Consider the following 18,696-nt stretch of genomic DNA (forward strand, 5'->3'; position numbering starts at 1 on the left):
TTTTTCCAGACTCCCTCCCGGCTAGCTGTGGTGCACTAGGCCCCTTCAGGCTGTGTTCACACCGCCAACCCCAGTCCTTTCCCTGGGATCTGACCTCCGAAGCCCGAGCCTCAGCTCCCAGCCCACACCCGCCGCGGCGGGTGAGCAGACAAGCCTCTCAGGCTGGTGAGTGCCGGTCGGCCCTGATCCTCTGTGTGGGAATCTCTCCGCTTTGCCCTCTGCACCCCTGTTGCTGTGCTCTCCTCCGTGGCTCCAAAGCTTCCCTCCCACCCAGCCCGCCATCTCCGCCAGTGAAGAGGCTTCCTAGTGTGTGGAAACATTTCCTCCTTCACAGCTCCCTCACAGGTGTTGTCCCTATTCTTTTGTCTCTGTTTTTTCTTTTTTCTTTTGCCCTACCCAGGTACGTGGGGGATTTCTTGCCTTTTGGGAGGTCTGAGGTCTTCTGCCAGCGTTCAGTAGGTGTTCTGTAGGAGTTGTTCCACGTGTAGATGTATTTCTGATGTATTTGTGGGGAGGAAGGTGATCTCCACATCTTACTCCTCCGCCATCTTGAAGGTCCCACTATAAGAAGTTTTAAAAGTCACTTTTAGAAGGCTGTCACAGTGAGCCTGCTCAGCTATTTTCTCTATTCCCAACGGACTGCCTGGTGGTGACAGGAAGCATGTGCCAGCAGGAGGCGGGTGGGTGGGAGCAGCCATCATCTATCACCCAGCGACAGGCCCCTGATGCCTGGGGGGTCCTCAGAGCACACATCTGCAGCCTGGGCAGCACAGGCATAATTTATCACAGGCAGGTTGTCGCCTGCACCCCGTCGGGTTTATCTGTTTGCTGGCTGCTTCTCCTCTCGCTGACCTCCAAATGCTCCGTTCCTGGGGACCCGGGTCTGGTCTCCCTCAACGCCACACACAGGCGCCGACATCCATGACTTCACTCACCATCTCTGGGCTGAGAGCTCCCGCACTTGTGTCTCCAGCCCAGACCCATATATCCAACAGCTTCCCTGATATCTCCTCCAACTCAAAATGTCCAAGACAGAATACGTGTGCCTGTGTGTATTTCCCCCAAAGGCACCTCAGCTAATGGCACCACCACCCCGCAAGGCTGCAGCCTTGCAGCCATCCTTATTCTCTTTCTCCTCATCACCACACCCCATCCAGCTCTACCCACGAGTTTGCCTGCCTTTACCTCCAAACTACACCATGAATCCAGCCCTCGGTCCCACCTCCACTGCTAATAGCCTCTTCCAAGCGCCGCCATCTCTCCTCACCCGGCAGCCCAGCCTCCTCCCACTCTGCTTCAAATGCAGCCAGGGAAGCAGCCCTGCAATTAGCATAATTACAGCAGCCTCCCCACCCACTGCCAGCCCGGCCTTGACTTGAGAGGTTCAAGTGCAGTTGGGGGAATGCCCTCCCCACTGCCAGGTGATGTGAGGGGGGCAGCACTTAAAGGGGGCATGAGGGAGCTGGACAGTGGCCTCTCGTGCTCATAGCTGAGGGCTCTGGTAGAATGGAATCAAGGTCCTATTCCCAGGTAAACTGGGGGTGGCAATGGAGACCCTACCCCCAGCCTGGCCTTCAGGCCCTCAAATATTACCCCTTCCAGCCTATCCACCCAGCCCTGCCAGCAGGAGCCCCACTTTCCCTGCTCAGAGCCCTGGCATCCAAACACACTTCCCCATTCCCTACCCTTTTAGCCTCATCAAAATCCAAAATCCAGCCATGCTTCAGCTCTCAGCTTAATGTCCCCTTCTCAAGGAACCTCCCTGCCCCAGAGCCAGGTCAGTCTTATCACCCCATGCTTCCCCCTTGGAGCATGTATCCCATCACCCCTGAGTAATGGATTCACCAACTGGGTGTTGTTTTTGCTTTGTTGACTATTTCATTTAGCTGACTTTAAGTTTGGTGAGGGCCAGGACTGAGCTTGTTTTGTTGATCCCAGGGCCTTTCACACACTAGGTTCTCAGTAAATATTGACTGAATAGATGCATAATTCAGCATTTTCTAAGTAGGAGCCCAAGGAATCAAGACAGAAAGACGAGAGAGGGAGAGCACTTGGATCCTTCCTGAATGGAAGGATTAAAACCCATGCAGCTGAAAATCCTAGTTATTTTCAAACAAGGTATCCAGGGAAAGACCAAATAGGGCATTTAAAAATAAGTACATGGCAAATGCAACATAACTGAGGGGAGCAAGGAGCTTTGCTACACCCCAGGGAGAAGTCCAGCTGCTGGACAGTCACACCTGCTGGACACTTGCCAGCTCTCCCAGAGCTGGGGAAGGGTCCGGCTGGATGCTCAGGTATGTGCAAGATGATGCCAACCAAACTGAGGGCTCTCACGTGGCATTTCTTCTCTGCCTGGAGTCACCGTCATCCCAGCCCAGGCTTCTTCCTTTTCTCTTTAGTTCTAGAAATATGTTGCTTTCACTACAATTTTTACTCCTTGGGGAATCATCCCTCCTGCTCTCCATGTGGTACTGTGAGGCTATTCATGACAGTTCCCCTGCCCCAGCCCCAGCCTCTGGCCACAGACGTGCGCAGGTGTGTCAAGCCAAAACAGGTACAACACCATGTCCCCTTAAACACATTAATTGGTCCAGGTGGACACCTGACCCAGCAAGCCCAATCATTTTCAGGTTTATATATCTGTACACGGAGAGGAAGCTTACCTTCCACTGACTCACCAAGCTAGGATCATGTGAGCCTAGAGATGCTAGTAGCACTTTTCCCTACGTGAAGGAAGCCCATCTACAGCAGGAGAGGATGAGACTCTCCATCAGAGAGAGCAGAGCCAAGAGAGGGAGAAGGTGGGAGAAAGAGAATCATTTCTGCTGCTAAATCCAGCCTTGCCTGAAGGCAGACACCCCTGAATTTCTCAGTTACATGAGTCAATAAACATCCTTTTTGGCTCAAGTAGGTTTGCCTATCATTTACAATCAAGCGTTTAGATGAATATAGCCCTCATCATTGGGAGCTCCCACGATTAACCCCTGTGTCCATGAACAAACTTGTCTCTTCCAACTCGGGGCCAAGTGTCTACGATTATAGTCTGAGAGGAAGAGCTGGCCATGCCTGGCCAGTAGGCCAGAGAAGAGAAACCCCAGCTGGGTCCAGGCTCCATGCCTCAACTCAGTCCCCAGAGATGCAGCTCCCCTGCAGGCCTCATGTTTCTCCACCATGGACTTCAGAAGCTCTAAACACAAGAGCTGTTATTTCTACTTCCCAGGCCCAGGAGCACTTTCTGGAGTTCCAGCCCCTCTCTCCTAAATGGAAGTAAATCCTCTGGAAGCCCACCACTCAGCCCACTCTTAGGGGCAGACATGTGGTCTTTCTGGGTGGAATAGAAATGCCCCTCTGAACGGTGCTCCCAGCCACACTTTGTTATTTCAATAAACGTGTTCAGCTCCTATTCCGTACCAGGCACCGTGCTAGGCTTTGGGGCTACAAAGACCCTGTACCAAATAGTCTACTGTCTACTTGGTATCATTGTGGCCCCTTCTACACTCTCTCCTGAATCACAGGAGAATCCCAGAGTCCCTTGTCCACAGGGTTCCAGTTAGATTCTGCCAGCAAGAGCCACTCATGTGAGATCCAGAAGGCTAAGGAGAGGTAGAAGCCATGCTTTTCATGTAGCAGCAGCTGGAAGCAGGCGATCTGAGGTTTCGTCACTAGCTTCCAGGTTTGCTCTGAGAATCTCCTACTCCAGTGCTACAGGTGGCTGAGACCATCATCCGCAGCATCCCGTGAGATTTCCATACTTTCAAATTCCTGAATGTGAACTTTTTGACCTTTGCTTCCCCCCACCCCACCTCCAACAACTGCGTGAGGCCCTAAATCCCTACAGTTGACCACTTTCTGATCAAAATGCCTAATGCACCTCCTATTTTTTTGTTTCTTCTAAAGGACCTTGCCTTCATCTTAGGTAAAGGCAGCAAGACCAAAGCTGTCCCGCAGCCACCCAGATGAAGAGCTGGGCTGTCCCGGCACTGTTAAGAAAAGTCCTTGTCTCTAAAGCCTTGCCCGGCCATATTGTCCTGGGGGCCTGCTGGACACTAGACCATGGTTCTAGTGTAGTACCTAGTATATCATGGTGAATCAGCTCAGCTGAGGATTATATGGCCATCGAAAACATGGATCGCACCAGACAAAAAAAAGTGACCTTAGACTGGTGGGTATACTAGGGTTGAAAACACACACAAACACACACACACACACACACACACACGCACACACATGCACACACATATATACAGTAAAACTGTATCTCCTTCCCTTAGACACTGAAAGGGCAAGATGAAACAATCCATAACAGGAATAAAACAGTCTGACCCGTAATTAGCTGCTCATCTATGTGATATCTAGAAAGGGGCCCAGAGGAGCCATTAATGCCGGCGCCAGTCACCCACCTTTATCTGTGTGCAGCCCTCCTGGACGGGGGCTTCCCAACTCTCTCCTTGACTCTCAGGAACGCTCCTGTTGGGACCCTCTTATGACGCTCAGAGGGCCTTTCTTTTAATCCCACCTCTCTCTGAGTCCCAACCCCACTGCCTCCTTGGTTTCTTAATTCCCTCTGCTCGCCCTTCCTAGAACCCCACTTTTGGCCCCCTCAGTCTTCAGACTCAGTACTCCGTCATCCTGCTCCCACATCTGCCGCCATTTCCCAGTCCATTGCCCATCCAGCTTGAGAACGCGTCAGAGCCAGGCCCCCAGAGAGAGAATGAAGGAGACCCTGGTTTTCCCATCAAATATCCAGCGAACACCCAGGTCCCCACTCTGCCAAGGAGTCTGCCCTGGGCCCAGCGCTGCGTGCTATTTGCAGAAAGAGTGCCTGCCTCCATTCTCCCCCTGAGGTCTCCCAGCTCAGTGTATGCCCCAGAAAGGAGGTGTGTGCCACTCTCCAGCCGGAGCGGATGAGAATAGCAAACAGAAAAACCAGCCTTCCACACATGCATATGGAAAAACACAGGCAAAATGTTCACTGTCATATCAGGGTGGTAAGATGGTAGAGTTGTTTTTTAGAATTATTTTTAGAATAATAATTAGATAATAAATAATATTTTTAGAATAATATTTTTAGATAATAAATAATATTTTTAGAATAATTTTAGAATTGTTATTTTCTCAATAAAAAAGAAAATAAAGTATAAAGAGATCATTAGCTCTCTCAGGTCTTCCTTAAATGGGTGCTGAAATTAGCCCACACAGTACTGTGGGAGCAGCGCTTCCCCATCCTCTCTTTGTTTGAATAGTTGTCCCACTTTCAGAATGCCCTGTGACCTACTATCCACTCAGTTCTCCCAACAGACTTGAGAATTCCACGGCACTGTTATCTGAGCACTGTTTTGAGTTCTATCAGAAACATTCAACCACTTGCAGGCTGTGGGTGTGACCCATGCCCAACCCTCAGTTCCCACCAGATTTCCTAGCTCAAGGTCCCTACTCTGAATCTCGACATTATCATCTCCATGGGGCAGAATGTGCAAACCAAGTTAACATTCCCACGGGGACTGGAGTCCAGGCCTCCCCGATCCATCCCCCAGTAGGAAGGCCCTCTCCAGGTCACCAAGTTGCCTACATCCCCATGTATGTTACACAGTCTAATGAAATTTGCTGGAGTCTCCCCAGCCAATATTGCCAACTTTTCTTTTATCTTCTGTTCTAAAAACCTGTCAAACACATCATCTCTGCCCCACAAAACAAATTTATTTTTTGAGTCATGCAGGAAAAAAATTGACGTTGAAATGCTGTGAGGGTAGAGGGTTTTGTCTTGGTGTCAGGCGTCTGTGAAACCTAATGGAGCCATTCTTTGACAACATTATCTGTGTTTGGCTAATGTGGTGGAGCAGACAATGTGCTCTATTGAGCAGGAAGAATAGAACACACGGTCCTACAAAAGCAGAGAGTTGGCCCATTGTGGATAATTTTCTTCCACTGTTCATCCCGCAGATAGGCACTCAGTTACAGACACGTTCGCAGGTAAATTTCCATTCATTCTTTTATCACCTCCACACATTCATTTCATCACATTCATTTTATCAATAAAATTGTCATTTTCAAAATAGCTTGAAGCAGAGATGTGTGTCAGTAAACAAAGGGCAGGCTTCCCTATCACAGTATATTTTGTCCTGATCATTTTTTCTTTTACCCCTTAGAAATCTCTGTGGCTAATTCACTCTTTTGGTCCCTCTTGCCAACTTTTTTCCTATGAATGCAGCCCAGACTGGTTCTCAAATGAGCAGCAGCAATAGTAAACCTTTCCTAAGCGCCATGTTCAAGGGCCTGGTCCCAGGGCTGAGGCTAGGTGGAGGGGATAAGAAGCACCCCTGTTGCTGAGGAATCCAGTCAAATGAAAGCAGAGCCAGGCAGCCCAAGCAATGGGACCACAGAGCTGACAGGTGGTCTGCCAAGGGTGGCCATGCAGGACAGGGACGGGGGCCCTCGGCAGCAGCAGGCACGGCTCACTGACCAAAGGCATGGGCGTCTGAATGCCCCAGGACCACTAAGAGAACTGCCCACAGAGCCAGACCCCAAGAGTCAGCTCAGCATATTTACCAAGTTCCAACTTCGTACAAGGTCTGAGGCTGGGTACCGAAGGGGCAAGGATGAATCAGCCAGGATCCCAGCCTCTGAGAAGCTGTCCTACAGCAAGAAATCAAGGCGAGGAAGCATCACTTCTGCCACAAACTCAGGTTAAAAGTGGGACTCGGACCCTGGAAGGTGTTTCTTCCAGGATGAAGCACTACTTGAAAGATCCATGCCAAGGGGATGGTTCTAGGAAATCCTGGCCAGCTCCATTATGAGCAGCACGTAGTCACACAGCAGGCTCACAGCAAGCCTGTGACATCAAGCGTCAGGGAAGCCAAGTGTGATGGTCAATTTTATGTGTCAACTTGGCTAGACCACTGGACCCAGATATTTGGTCAAACACTATTCTAGATGTTTTATGAAGGTATTTCCTAGACGAGATTATCATTTAAATCAGTGGACTCTGAGGAAAGCAGATTACCCTTCATGACATAGGTGGGCCTCATCCAATCAACTGAAGGCCTAGGTAGAAAAACAATGAGCTCCCCTGAAAAGAGGCAATTCTGCCAGCAGACAGCCTTTGGACTCAAACTGCACTATCAACCCTTCCCTGGGTGTCCAGTCTGCCAGCCCATCCTGCATATGTAGACGTGCCAGCCTCCACACTCACAAGAGCCAGTCAAATCCTTAAACTAAATGTCTAGGGAGATGAGCTGATCTCTCTCACCTAACACAAAACTCCATTGCAATAGCCCCTTGAAAAAAATCTGCTTTCCCTCTTTAAAATATACATAATAAATGAATGGATGGATGGATGGATGGTTGGATGGTTGGATGGTTGGATGGTTGGATGGATGGATGGATGGATGGATGGATGGATGGATGGGTACATATATCCTGTTGATTCTGTTTCTCTGGAGAACCCTGACCAGTAACGCCAAGCAGGAGAAATCCACACATTCTGTGGCATGTGTGGCAACCACCTAGCCAGCCGCTTCCGGACAGAGAGGAGATTCACATCCCACTCAGAAAGTGCCAAGGTTTCGGACGTGGGTGAGGAGGGCCGCGGGAGCGGCAGGTGAAACCGAGAGTTGGGAGGGAAACAGGCGTTCCCCGTTTGCAGAGGCCTCCACAACACCCACACCCACCAGTCTCCTCCAGCGAGGGAGAAGGGGACAAAATCTGGACCACTGAGTAACCCCTAGGCTCTGCCATCATCCTCAGGCCTCAGAGCTGCTTGCAGAGAAAGCAAACAGCATAATCTTCAGTCTACAGCGGGGGTCTCGGGAAGGCACGTACCTTGCCTTGGCTCCCAGAATGGATGAAGTACCTGGTAAGGAAACCCCAGGCACCCATCTGGAGAGCACCTCCTCCCTCTTCTGACCCAGAGAGAAACTGGCTCCTGGGTGCTGCTGGGTTGGCCACACCAGGAGTATCAGCTTTTTTTTTTTTTTAATATTATTGAAATGTATCTCCTAATGAGATCAGTAGGGCCTTTATTTTATTTATTTATTTTTGGCTGCACTGGGTCTTCGTTGTTGCACGCGGGCTTTCTCCAGCTGCGACGAGCGGGAGCAACTGTTCATTGCAGTGCACGGGCTTCTCACTGCTTTGGCTTCTCTTCTTGCGGAGCACAGGCTGTAGGCACGCGGGCTTCAGTAGTTGTGGCTCGTGGGCTTAGCTGCTTCGCAGCATGTGGGTTCTTCCTGGACCAGGGATCGAACCCGTGTCCCCTGCATTGGCAAGCAGATTCTTAACCACTGCGCCACTAGGGAAGTCCCAGAGTATTAGCTTCTATTACCAATTATGCTTCCGCATTGTTCGGGAGTCTTGGAGGAAATGTTTATTTTCCCAAAGCAGGACTTGGAGCAACGTGGATAAAGGTACCCGCTGTGCATGAATGGGAAGACAAGTATTGCAGCTGACCTTTCAGGCAGATGTTACCTGAAGGGTCCCCGTCCCTGCAGAGCCCACCCAGATGGGGGCAGACACCCAGGCTCATGGCTGAGAAGACTTCTGAGGGCACTGCGGGAACCCTTTCAGGTGTGGCCTGCCAAGCACACTCTTGCTTTGTCAATATGCATAAGTGTCGTGGATATCCATGAGCATCCCATCAACCTTGCAACAGTAACACGATTCCTTTTGTTGTGAAACAGCCTCTTAACATTGAGTGGTCTGCTGGGTCAGGGGAGGAGGCTGGGAAGGAAGCCCCCATCTCCTCTCTCTGTTCCTCAGTCTCCCGGCAGCAACACAAGACTACTATTTACTTACTTCAGCTAAAATCTGAAATGCTGGGTGCTTTTCTGGGGAAGCTGCTGCATTCCAAATGCAAGCATGACCCTGTGAGCACCACTCACCTCCCCTGTACAGATGGAGACTGTGTTCAAATCGCATTTCTGTAAATAGAATTCTACTTCAGAGAGTTTTTCTTAAAACATTCTTTTATGACTGGCTCGTATGGGGTCAAGAGGGCTCTTCACACTTTAAACGGAGGACAAATGCAATAATGGAAGAGGATGTTCTGCAAACAGACACTTAAATGAACAGAGGAATGCTCAAAATTTATGGAAGCAGGTCATGCCACTTCGCTCCCTTGGAACACTGTTCCCTCGCTTTCCACCAGCTGACTGTTGTCTCTGAAAGTCGTGAGGACACTCTGTAACCATAAAGAGCTGCAGATGGGTGGGCAGTTTAAGCGACCCAGTGGAAACCAGAGGCCTTCGGTAAACAGGTGCAGGGGGGAGGAGAGCCAGAGGGCCGCCTCTTGAAGCTTCCGTGGACAGAGGGTCAGGTCCTCTCCCTACAAAATCCAGATGAAACTAAGGGAGGCCCTAATCACACTTAGACAGAATCTGCCCGCAGCACAGGAGATCATCTTCTCCCTGGATGGTAAGATGGTGTCCTCTCGTCCTGCTTTGGACGGCACCTTCTGGGAGAAAATTCTCCGTCTCCACCCAGAACCCTGTCTACCCCCAGCCCCATTCCCATACCTCCTGCACTTCAGGTACTAGCTTCTCACCTCAGATTTCCCCTCTGCTGTCTCTTCACCCACCAGACACTAGGAACTTGAAAGAAGGGGTTTCCCCACCACACAGCTTCAAATAAATCCTTGCCGGTTACACACTGAACTTTGTTTTTAAGGCATAAAATATGAAATACTCAACTGAGGGTTGTTGTTTTTTTAATACAGTCAAATTTTTAACTTTGCCCCCCTGTGTTTAAACTCCATCTTTAAGACTTAGCACATTTGCAACAGAACACGACACATGGCTTTCCTAAGTAGCCAGGGTGCTGAGTATACACGGAGCCCTCAGGACCAAATTCGGGGAGGATGCACAGAAGCGGGGGGCGTCTCCAGGACAGAACAAAGTCATGTCACTTAATCTGGGGCACATCTGGCAAAGCTCAGTCTCCAGTCCTGATGGTCCAAGCCAATTAACTGCTACCAGACATGCCTCTCGTCATCTTGCCCTCAAACCCATCCAGGCTTGAGGGCCAGCATGGGGCTGGGAACCAAGGATAACACCTGCAGCTGCAGGACCAGATGTTAAGGGGCTTCGGTGTGAACTTTGCGGTATTAAAAAAAAAAGTTCAAAAAACAAAAGAGAAAAGTTAAGTATGCTATCTTAGCTGGTATCCTTCGGAATGACTTTGAAAGCCTGATGGTAAAATAGAACCTTCTGGAATTTTTTTTCTCACAAAGTCATTGAAAGGAGAAATCAAGGAATAAGCTAGCTGGGATCTCTCACCCAGCAGACCCCTCTGGGCTTTTGCACTGCGGGAGAAGGTAGAGACCCCAGGGCCTCGTGACAACACAAACACCCCAAGAAGCAAGTATGCCTTCCCTCCTCTGCTACCCACGCACACAAAACCTGGCAGTGCCTGGAAGATAGAACAGAAAAGAATGAATTCGGTGAAAGCACCAGAATCACTGGGGCTGCAGGATGCCTAGGAACTTGTAGCTCAGTCCGTTCACTTCCAAGGCAGTTGTTCTGAATGAGTAGTGTGAACCTGAGTTCAAGGACCAGTGGCAGGAAGGCCCATTTCTCAGCAGTGGGTTTGATGACCCTGAAGGGTAACCTGAGCGCTGCTGACAGTGTGGGGCAGGGGAGAGAATGCAGGAATTACCTTTCTAACCCCAAGTGCTCCGTGTGGTGTGTTTAACAGCTTCTCCTGTGTCTGCACCCCACTTTCAGCAGCATTAGTCTCAACAACAAGGTCTGAACTTTCAAAACTCAAAGAAAGTGTCTACCCCTAAGTCAGGGTAGCACCTAAATTTTTTTTGAAAAGAAAAGTGTGTAAAAATAAATCCCAAACTACGTGGCCAGAGGAGACCAGTTGGCAGCTCAGGAAGGAGACAGGAGGAAGAAGCTGGGACCAGCGTGAGGACTCTGCTCACAGTGTGTGTCCCACAACTGCTAAGGGTAAAGGGCCAAGTGGGAGAAGCGTTGTCACCCTCCCTCCCTCCCTTCCCAGCAGGGCTGCCTGGAAATAGACAGTAGGACTCACTCCTCCGTGCAAGGTCCCTCCCAGCCCTGACAGCCCAGATGAAGAGGACAGCACTGGCTTCCACTCGGTCCATAGACATTAATTGGGCACCTGCTGTTTGCCAGGCCCAGCTGTGCGATCTGAACATACCACATTACACAAAAGTGTGGCCAGGCTGGGGATATAGACATTTAATAAGTAATTAACCAGTTTTGATAAGCATACAGTTGGGACAGGTGCTTCAAGCCACGGGTGTGCCACATGCATGCCACGTGCTTGCTGGCCACTTTGCTTCCTCAGACGCAGCCCGTTCTCGAGAGCAAGGAGAGCTTGGGAATCACACCTAAGCCCTTCCTCTGCATACACCTGCCCGTGCAGGGCTTCTGACTTCTGAGGATCTGAGTCATAGGACCACCCTGATGCCTGGGGCCACCACTCCTCGGGTTACCCCTCTAACAGGTGACACACAGGGGCTGGTCCAGAAGCTCAAAGCTGTCAGATCCTCTGGTTCATCCGGCACAACCTCCTCAGTGCCCTGTGTCCAGCCCTACTGATCTCCCCTGGACGTGATGACTGCGTTACTTGTATTTCAGAAACTCAGTCGCCTTTCACATTGCCCCACGCCAGATTCATCAGCCTCAAACACCACCCTTAACTCATCATTCCACCCCTCAAAAGTGCTATACTATTTCCAAATGGGTACCAGCCCATCCAGCCATATTTCTCTTACACACCCACATAAAACCTCTACTTTTGAAAAAAATGTTATTGAGTTCTGATATAGCCACTTAGTAGGTTATCTCCTTTACCCAAATTAGACAGACTTCTTCATAAGCCCCCTTTCTCTTCAGCCCTTCTCCACACATCCTATGTTACTCCTGCCTCAGGTTTTGGTTTCAGACCTAAAGGGCCCTCTCCCATCTTAATTCTCACTGCCCTTCAAGGCTTATTCAGGGCTTGCCTCTTCTGTGAAGCCTTCCTACATTGCTCTCATCCGTGGAGGCCTGGCTGAAATCCCATCCTGAACAAAAGGTGTTCCCGCAGCATCGTGAATGCTCCCTGGGATGCAGAGATAGCAGGAGGACTGCCTGAGGCAGCCCCAGAGCCCAACCCTCTTCCCTACACAACACTGAAGCCTCCCTGGGCCTGGGAATTCCTCAGACACAATCATCAAAGGGCCAGAAACTAGGAGCTCATGCCTGGAGCCAACCAGAGCTAGGCTCAGGAGTTTGAAATGTCCCAGGTTTGGGTTCTGTGCTTTCTGTCAAGTTTACCATCCCCTTTGCTGGCCCCTCTCCCTCTGCTCCACCTCTAAGTGCTAGAGGGCTCTCAGAGCCCTCTCATTCCCCATCTACCCCAGCCCCATGGGGATCCCAGAGCTGTGGCTTTAAATGCCACGTAGGTGCCTGTGGCTTCTGTGTTTACATCACAGACCCAGACATTTCCCCTGGGCTCTATCCAGAGTCATACATCCAAGCTCCTCTTCAGTGTCTCCACATAGAATGTCTAAAGTAATCTTTAGCTCAACACGTCTGAAATTGCACTCTTGATACTCAATTCCCACCTCTTACAAAATTCATTCCTCCCCCAGGCTTCACCATCTTGGTAAAGAACCCCACCATCCATTTATCCAGTTGCTCAGGATAAAAATCTAGGCATCCTCCATGATGCCTCTCTTTCCTTCACCACCACCTCTACCACGGTGAAAACAAACAGCTACTCCAGGCGGCTCCACCTCCAAAATAAATCTTGAACCCAACCACCTCTTGACACTATACTGCGCCATTCTGGTTCATTTACCATCATGTCTGCCTGGAAGCACCGACTCCACTGTTCTTCCTGCTTCCGTGCTTGTCTGCTGTCCGTCCTCCACAGAGAAGCCAGAGTGATCACATCACTCTGTGATGTGATACCCTCCAGGGGCTCCTACACTAAACCCTTACCGTGGCCCCAAGGTCACACATGATCTGTCCCCTAATATTTCTCCAGCCTCAGTTCCTGTCACACACCTTCTGATCAGTCTTCTCCTGGTCCTCAAACACAACCAGCCTGGCCAAACCTCAGGGTCTTTGCACGAGCTGATCCCTCTCGAGAGAGTGTTCAGCCTTCACATCACATTATGGGCTCTTTCATGTCAATCAAATCTATACTTAAACGTCACCTCCTCAGAGAAGCCTTCCCAGACCACCTAATTTAAAGTAGCTCCCCACATCTCCCTCCATCATTTTTGACTCATTGTCCCTGCTTTATTTTACGTCCATGCAAATATTACTCCCTAAAGGCATCTTATTCATTTATTTTTGTACTTGTTTATGGAGGGTAAAGCTCCGGGAGGGCAGGAGGTTATCTGCCATGTCCACTGCTGCATCCCAGTGCCCAGGACAGTGCTCGGAACTTAGTAGGCACTTAATAAATGTGTACTGGATATTTCCTAAACTCTGTGACATGGTCTCTATGCTGAGTCCTGCAAGATAACACTCCTGGTCTGAACAAAGAAAGAGCACAAACTGAGCTGGGGCTTCCAAAAGAAAGTTCATGGGGAGATGCCTCCTCGTGGGCCATCTTAGTAACCTTCTGGTGATTGGCTTTCCAGGAAGAGCAGACTGGAGCAAAGGACAGGCCAAGATGGTCAGGGAGCATCTCAACCCCAGGGCCATCCTCATCTCGAGAAGAAGTCATCAACCCCCTGTCCAACAGGGGAGAGCTCACCCTCCACACCACCCAACAGAAATATAGTATAAGCCACAAACAAGGGCCAAATAGGTAACTATGAACTGTCTAATGGCCACATTTAAAAAAGGAAAAAAGAAACAAGTGAAATTAATTTTAATAATGTGTTTTATTTAACCCAATATCTCTCAAATATTATTTCAATCAATAAAAAAATTAACTGGCTCTTTTACATATTTTCTTTGTACCAAGTTCCAAACTTGAGTATGTATTTTATACTTGCAGAACATCTCGATTTGGACCAGTCACATTTCAAGGGGTCAAGAGCCACGTGTGGCCGGTGGCCATTCTGTTGGACAGTGTGGGCCAAAATAACCAAGCTCTGCCTGTGGTAGATTGGAGAAAAGCATTCTGTCAGATCTGGGATGCATTTTGTTCTCATACGTTTCATCTTTTTTACATATCGCAGGTTTTCCTGCATTGAGATTCAAACAGAGTCTGCATTGATGTTTCTTCCTTTTCCCTAAATTTTGGCAACAGAACCCTTTGCAGTGCCTTGAATCCACTGTATGTGTAAGTGGTGGGAACCAGCCCTCCCTCCCTCCCCCATGACATTGCTGTGATCAGGCTCCTGTATTTCCTGGCTCCAGGCCCACCAAGAGACGACCACAGTTTATTACCTGACTTCAATAGGGATCTGTTTCTAATAGTAGAAGTAATGATTCCTAGAAACCAGCTGCAAAGGGTAAGAGCAATTCCATTCCAAAGAGAGAAGAGGCTTATTTGGAAATCTGAGTGTGTGCAGGCATCACACACCTTCATATTAACAAACCCCATCCCTGGCTGGTCAAACTCTCCTCCAATAAGCTCATTTCCTGGGCTCAACGCCACATAACAGGGGCCGTGAAACCAGGGGATGTCACCAACAAGGACAGCAACAGCCTACTGAAGTGAGAATGTACAACCTGACACTACTGTTCCTCACACTTGCTCTCAGAGTAAACCCAGTGCAGGAAGAGCAAGGAATTCAACAGAATTTAATACAGTGAGTGCTGCCTGGGGCCGACTGGGTCTTAGCACAAGGCTCGGGTTGAGAGAAGGAGCAAATGGAAGAACAGAAAAGATGTGCATCTTCCCCTTAGAGACCGTAAGGAAGCCACACTTGTTTGTTTTTTTTTTTTAAGCTTTTTCTAATTTATTTTGTTTATTTTTGGATGTGTTGGGTCTTTGTTGCTGTACACGGGCTTTCTCTAGTTGCGTAGTGGGGGTACCCTTCATTGCGGCGCGCAGGCCTCTCATTGCGGTGGTTTCTCTTGTTGTGGAACATGAGCTCTAGGTGCATAGACTCAGTAATTGTGGCACGTGGGCTCAGTAGTTGTGGCTCACGGGCTCTAGAGCACAGGCTCAGTAGTTGTGGCACACGGGTTTAGTTGCTGCGCGGCATGTGGGATCTTCCCAGACCAGGGCTCGAACCCGTGTCCCCTGCATTGGCAGCCAGATTCTTAACCACTGCACCACCAGGGAAGCCCAACACACTTGGGTTTAAAATGCAAAGTCTTCCAGGGTTCAGCATAAAGAACATCTTCCTCTTTTGGAAACCAAATTGGGCAGGAGTTGGGGGGATTCACAGATAATCTTGATTCCATGCCCATGGCCCCTGCACACTGTGGAGGACAGAGACACCAGCCAACCCAGAAGATATGGCAGATGCAAGGGGATGGTGAAGAGAAACACAGTGATGGTACAGACTTCCTTCTTTCTCTCACTCCTTTGTGATGCTCTGGGGAGAGAGCAGAAAGTTCAGCTACCCATCATAAGAGCATAAGGGCCAGAGAGGGTTCAGACCCTGAAAAGGAGAGTTAAGAGGAAGCGGTAGGGCCTCCCTGGTGGCACAGTGGTTAAGAATCCGCCTGCCAACACAGGGGCCACGGGTTCGAGCCCTGGTCCGGGAAGATCCCACATGCCACGGAGCAATTAAGCCTGTGTGCCACAAGTACTGAGCCTGCACTCTAGAGCCTGTGAACCACAACTACTGAGTCCGCACGCCACAACTACTGAAGCCCACACACGTAGAGCCCATTCTCCACAACAAGAGAAGCCACTGCCATGAGAAGCCCACGCACACTGCAACAAAGAGTAGCCCCCGCTCGCTGCAACTAGAGAAAGCCTGTGCATAGCAACGAAGACCCCACACAGCCAAAAATAATTAAAAAATTAAATTAAATTAAAAAATAAAATAAAATAAATTGATTTATTTTTAAAAAAATAGGAAGCAGTAAACCAAGCAACTCTGTCAAGAGCAGAAGGTCGCTCAATCGGCAAGCGCGCGTCTGGGGGCACGTCCACTATCAGTGTCATTTTGAAGCATTAAGTGCTGCAATGAGAAAGATAGTTTCAAATTATCTGGAAAACTGAATAAGGAACTTTGAGGTGAGGAAAGCTAGAGTTCAGTAAGGAACGTTCTAAACTGTGCCTAAGCGTTGACATTTTCTCTAATTTTGCTCTAATTTAGCTCCCACTGTATTGCGTGCACGCATATGAGAACACGGCTTGTTCCAGGTGCTTCTCATGTCCAGGGGCACATCAGAACCAAGGTCAGGGCCCCACCCCAACCAGCCGGATCAGAATCTCAGCACGAGGGCCCTGGGTATCAATATGTGGTCCTAAAACACAGCCAGGGTTGAAAATCACTGCTCGAGGGGGCTGAAGTAAGAGCAAGGCTGAGAGGGACAGGAAGGAGGACATCCACCCCAGGAACGGAGAAGCTCTAACCCATTGGGTCGCCCATGGGGTCACCAACACAGCACAAGTGTGGGCTCCTCTTGCTGGGATCGTTCTAACCCTGATTGAATCGTGCAGAAGAGATTCTTGAACTACTCTTTGCTAAATGTTAGATTCCGAGAGAAGTGAAAATCGAGTATGTCATGATTCAGTTGCTTTTATGGGCAGGCACCCATTTCCCAGCTCAGGACTAGGTCTGGGGAACGCCTACTGTCTTATTCATGTCTGAGAGGTGGCCTGAGACACTCATTTTGGGTAATAAAACCTGGGGCTTGGGGCCATTTCAGTGGCTTTTGGGAGCAATGGGACAGAATATTTGAAATCAGACTGTCCCCCAAATTACAGGATGTTGCATAGTTGTAAGGGTGATTGTTCTTCGTGTGTTGCTCTATGCCAGGGTCCCCCAACTCTGCTGGACATCAGAATTATCCGGGAATCTGCCTTCAAAGCGCACATCCCCAGGCCCTGCCTCCAGATTTACTAAAACAGAGTGTTTGGGAGTGAGGTCTAAGAATTCAATTTTCTAATATTTTCCCAGGCACAAAGTCAGATTAAGAAACCTTTGGAGCTCCTCCCCTAACCACAGGTGGGGAAATCCTAGCTGATGGCCCCAAACAGCAATTTACCTGAAAACTCTGCCTTCCTGGTAAGAGTACCCAGAATTGTACCCAAGGTCCCAAAGTGAAGTCTGCACCCCTGCAGGGCTGGTCATGCAATCCTGAACTTCACAGAAGCCAACAGAGACTCCAGCCTGACATTTACAAATACCTGGAGAACCATGTCAGGCAAAACCTGACGAAGCGTTTGTTACACAGTACGGAGAAGGCAGGAAGGAGGGAGTAAGCGGGCCTCTGAACAGCAGGGAGAGTTCCTAGGGCCTTAAAGAACAAATAGGATCTGCACTCTCGGAGAGGAGAGGGCATCACCGGCAAGGTGGTGTGGCAAAGCCTGGGGGCAAAACGGTGCACCTTGGGGGCTGACCTGTCTGAAGGAGAGGATGCTCTCGAGGCTGGGGACTTCCCGGTGGGGAGGCCAGGTGGTAGAGGGAGGACCTTGCACTCTGGGCGTCTGCTCTTCTGAACGCAGGGTCCCAGCTCCAGCTCTCCAGGAGCACCCTGGGAAAAGGCAGGGCCCAACAGAGCGCAGGCAGGTGGGCGAGACTACACAGGCCAGACGACCTGCTTAGGATGCAAGTTGTCTCAGCTCTGCTGACTCACATCCCTCCAAGGTGGGCAGAGTCTCTGCCTGCTCATCATGACCACACCCTCCAAACATCCTAGAGATAAAAAGCCCAGGGAAATCCATTCACAGTGGGCATGCTGACCCAGCACTCCAGGGGGGCCCATCCATCCCCTCCCAGGCCCTGCGACTCTCACATAACCCCCGGGGCAGGGCCAGCGCCACCCTCCCCACTGGAGGGTCTGAGTGAGAAACGCTGGGAAGTTTGGCCATCCAGCAGCAGATGAAATATTCCAGCTCCCCAAACCCCATGAGTGTCATTCACAGTGGAAAATAACATTATAGGCTGGTGTGAGGTCATTGGCGAATTAGGTAAAATGAATAAGGAGATTTTAAAAGCCACGTGCACAATGGTGCCTCAGACTGAGGCACTGACCCGTCCTCCCTTATCTGAGCCCTGGAGACTTGAAGAAAAGGCCATAACACTTACGGGTCCGGGGAGATCCCGGCCCTTGGTTCTTAGCTGAAGCTCTGAGCTAAACTGGGAGAAGACATGAGACTGCTCCAGCCTGTCCCCATCCACACAGCCTTCCAGACCGCACACAGCCCCCGTCTGCCCACGGATACCCAGGCCCAAGCCCGCCACCTCACACACCCTTTCCAGTGGCGTCCCCAGCACTCCCTGGGCCAACCTGAGAAAGCAACAAACACTTCTAGAAACATATCCTCATGCCGTGTCGCTGTCCATTACCACAGTACGTGAAGCTTTCACTTCTATTACTGCAAAAGAATTGCGTCTCATTAATTCCTCCAATAACCCCATGAGGTTGGCTCTATTATCATCCCCATTTTACAGATGCACACATAGAGGTCACATAGCAAGAAGGGGTGGAGTCACGGTGTGTGAATCTTGCCTTGTCTGATTCCAAGGCTGTGCTCTTGTTATGATGAACAGAATTCCACTGCATGGATTAGAGACATGTCAGGGACACAGAAACCATGCAAGGTCCTCCACACGAAGGAGATTTAACACAGCAAATCGCGTATACGGGTGCT

At 49.8% G+C, this 18,696-nt stretch overlaps 1 long non-coding RNA gene across 1 annotated transcript; it reads right to left on the reverse strand.

The window, feature by feature from the left end:
• Positions 1-357: 357 nt before the first annotated feature.
• Positions 358-6,652, reverse strand: LOC141278218 (uncharacterized). The gene is made up of 2 exons (XR_012330565.1): positions 6,568-6,652; positions 358-561 (listed from the first exon to the last, which is right to left on the reverse strand). It is a non-coding gene; the product is annotated as an uncharacterized lncRNA (long non-coding RNA).
• Positions 6,653-18,696: the final 12,044 nt, after the last annotated feature.

The sequence above is a fragment of the Tursiops truncatus genome, chromosome 3 (genome assembly GCF_011762595.2).
Source record: "Tursiops truncatus isolate mTurTru1 chromosome 3, mTurTru1.mat.Y, whole genome shotgun sequence".
NCBI classification, from domain to species: Eukaryota; Metazoa; Chordata; class Mammalia; order Artiodactyla; family Delphinidae; genus Tursiops; species Tursiops truncatus.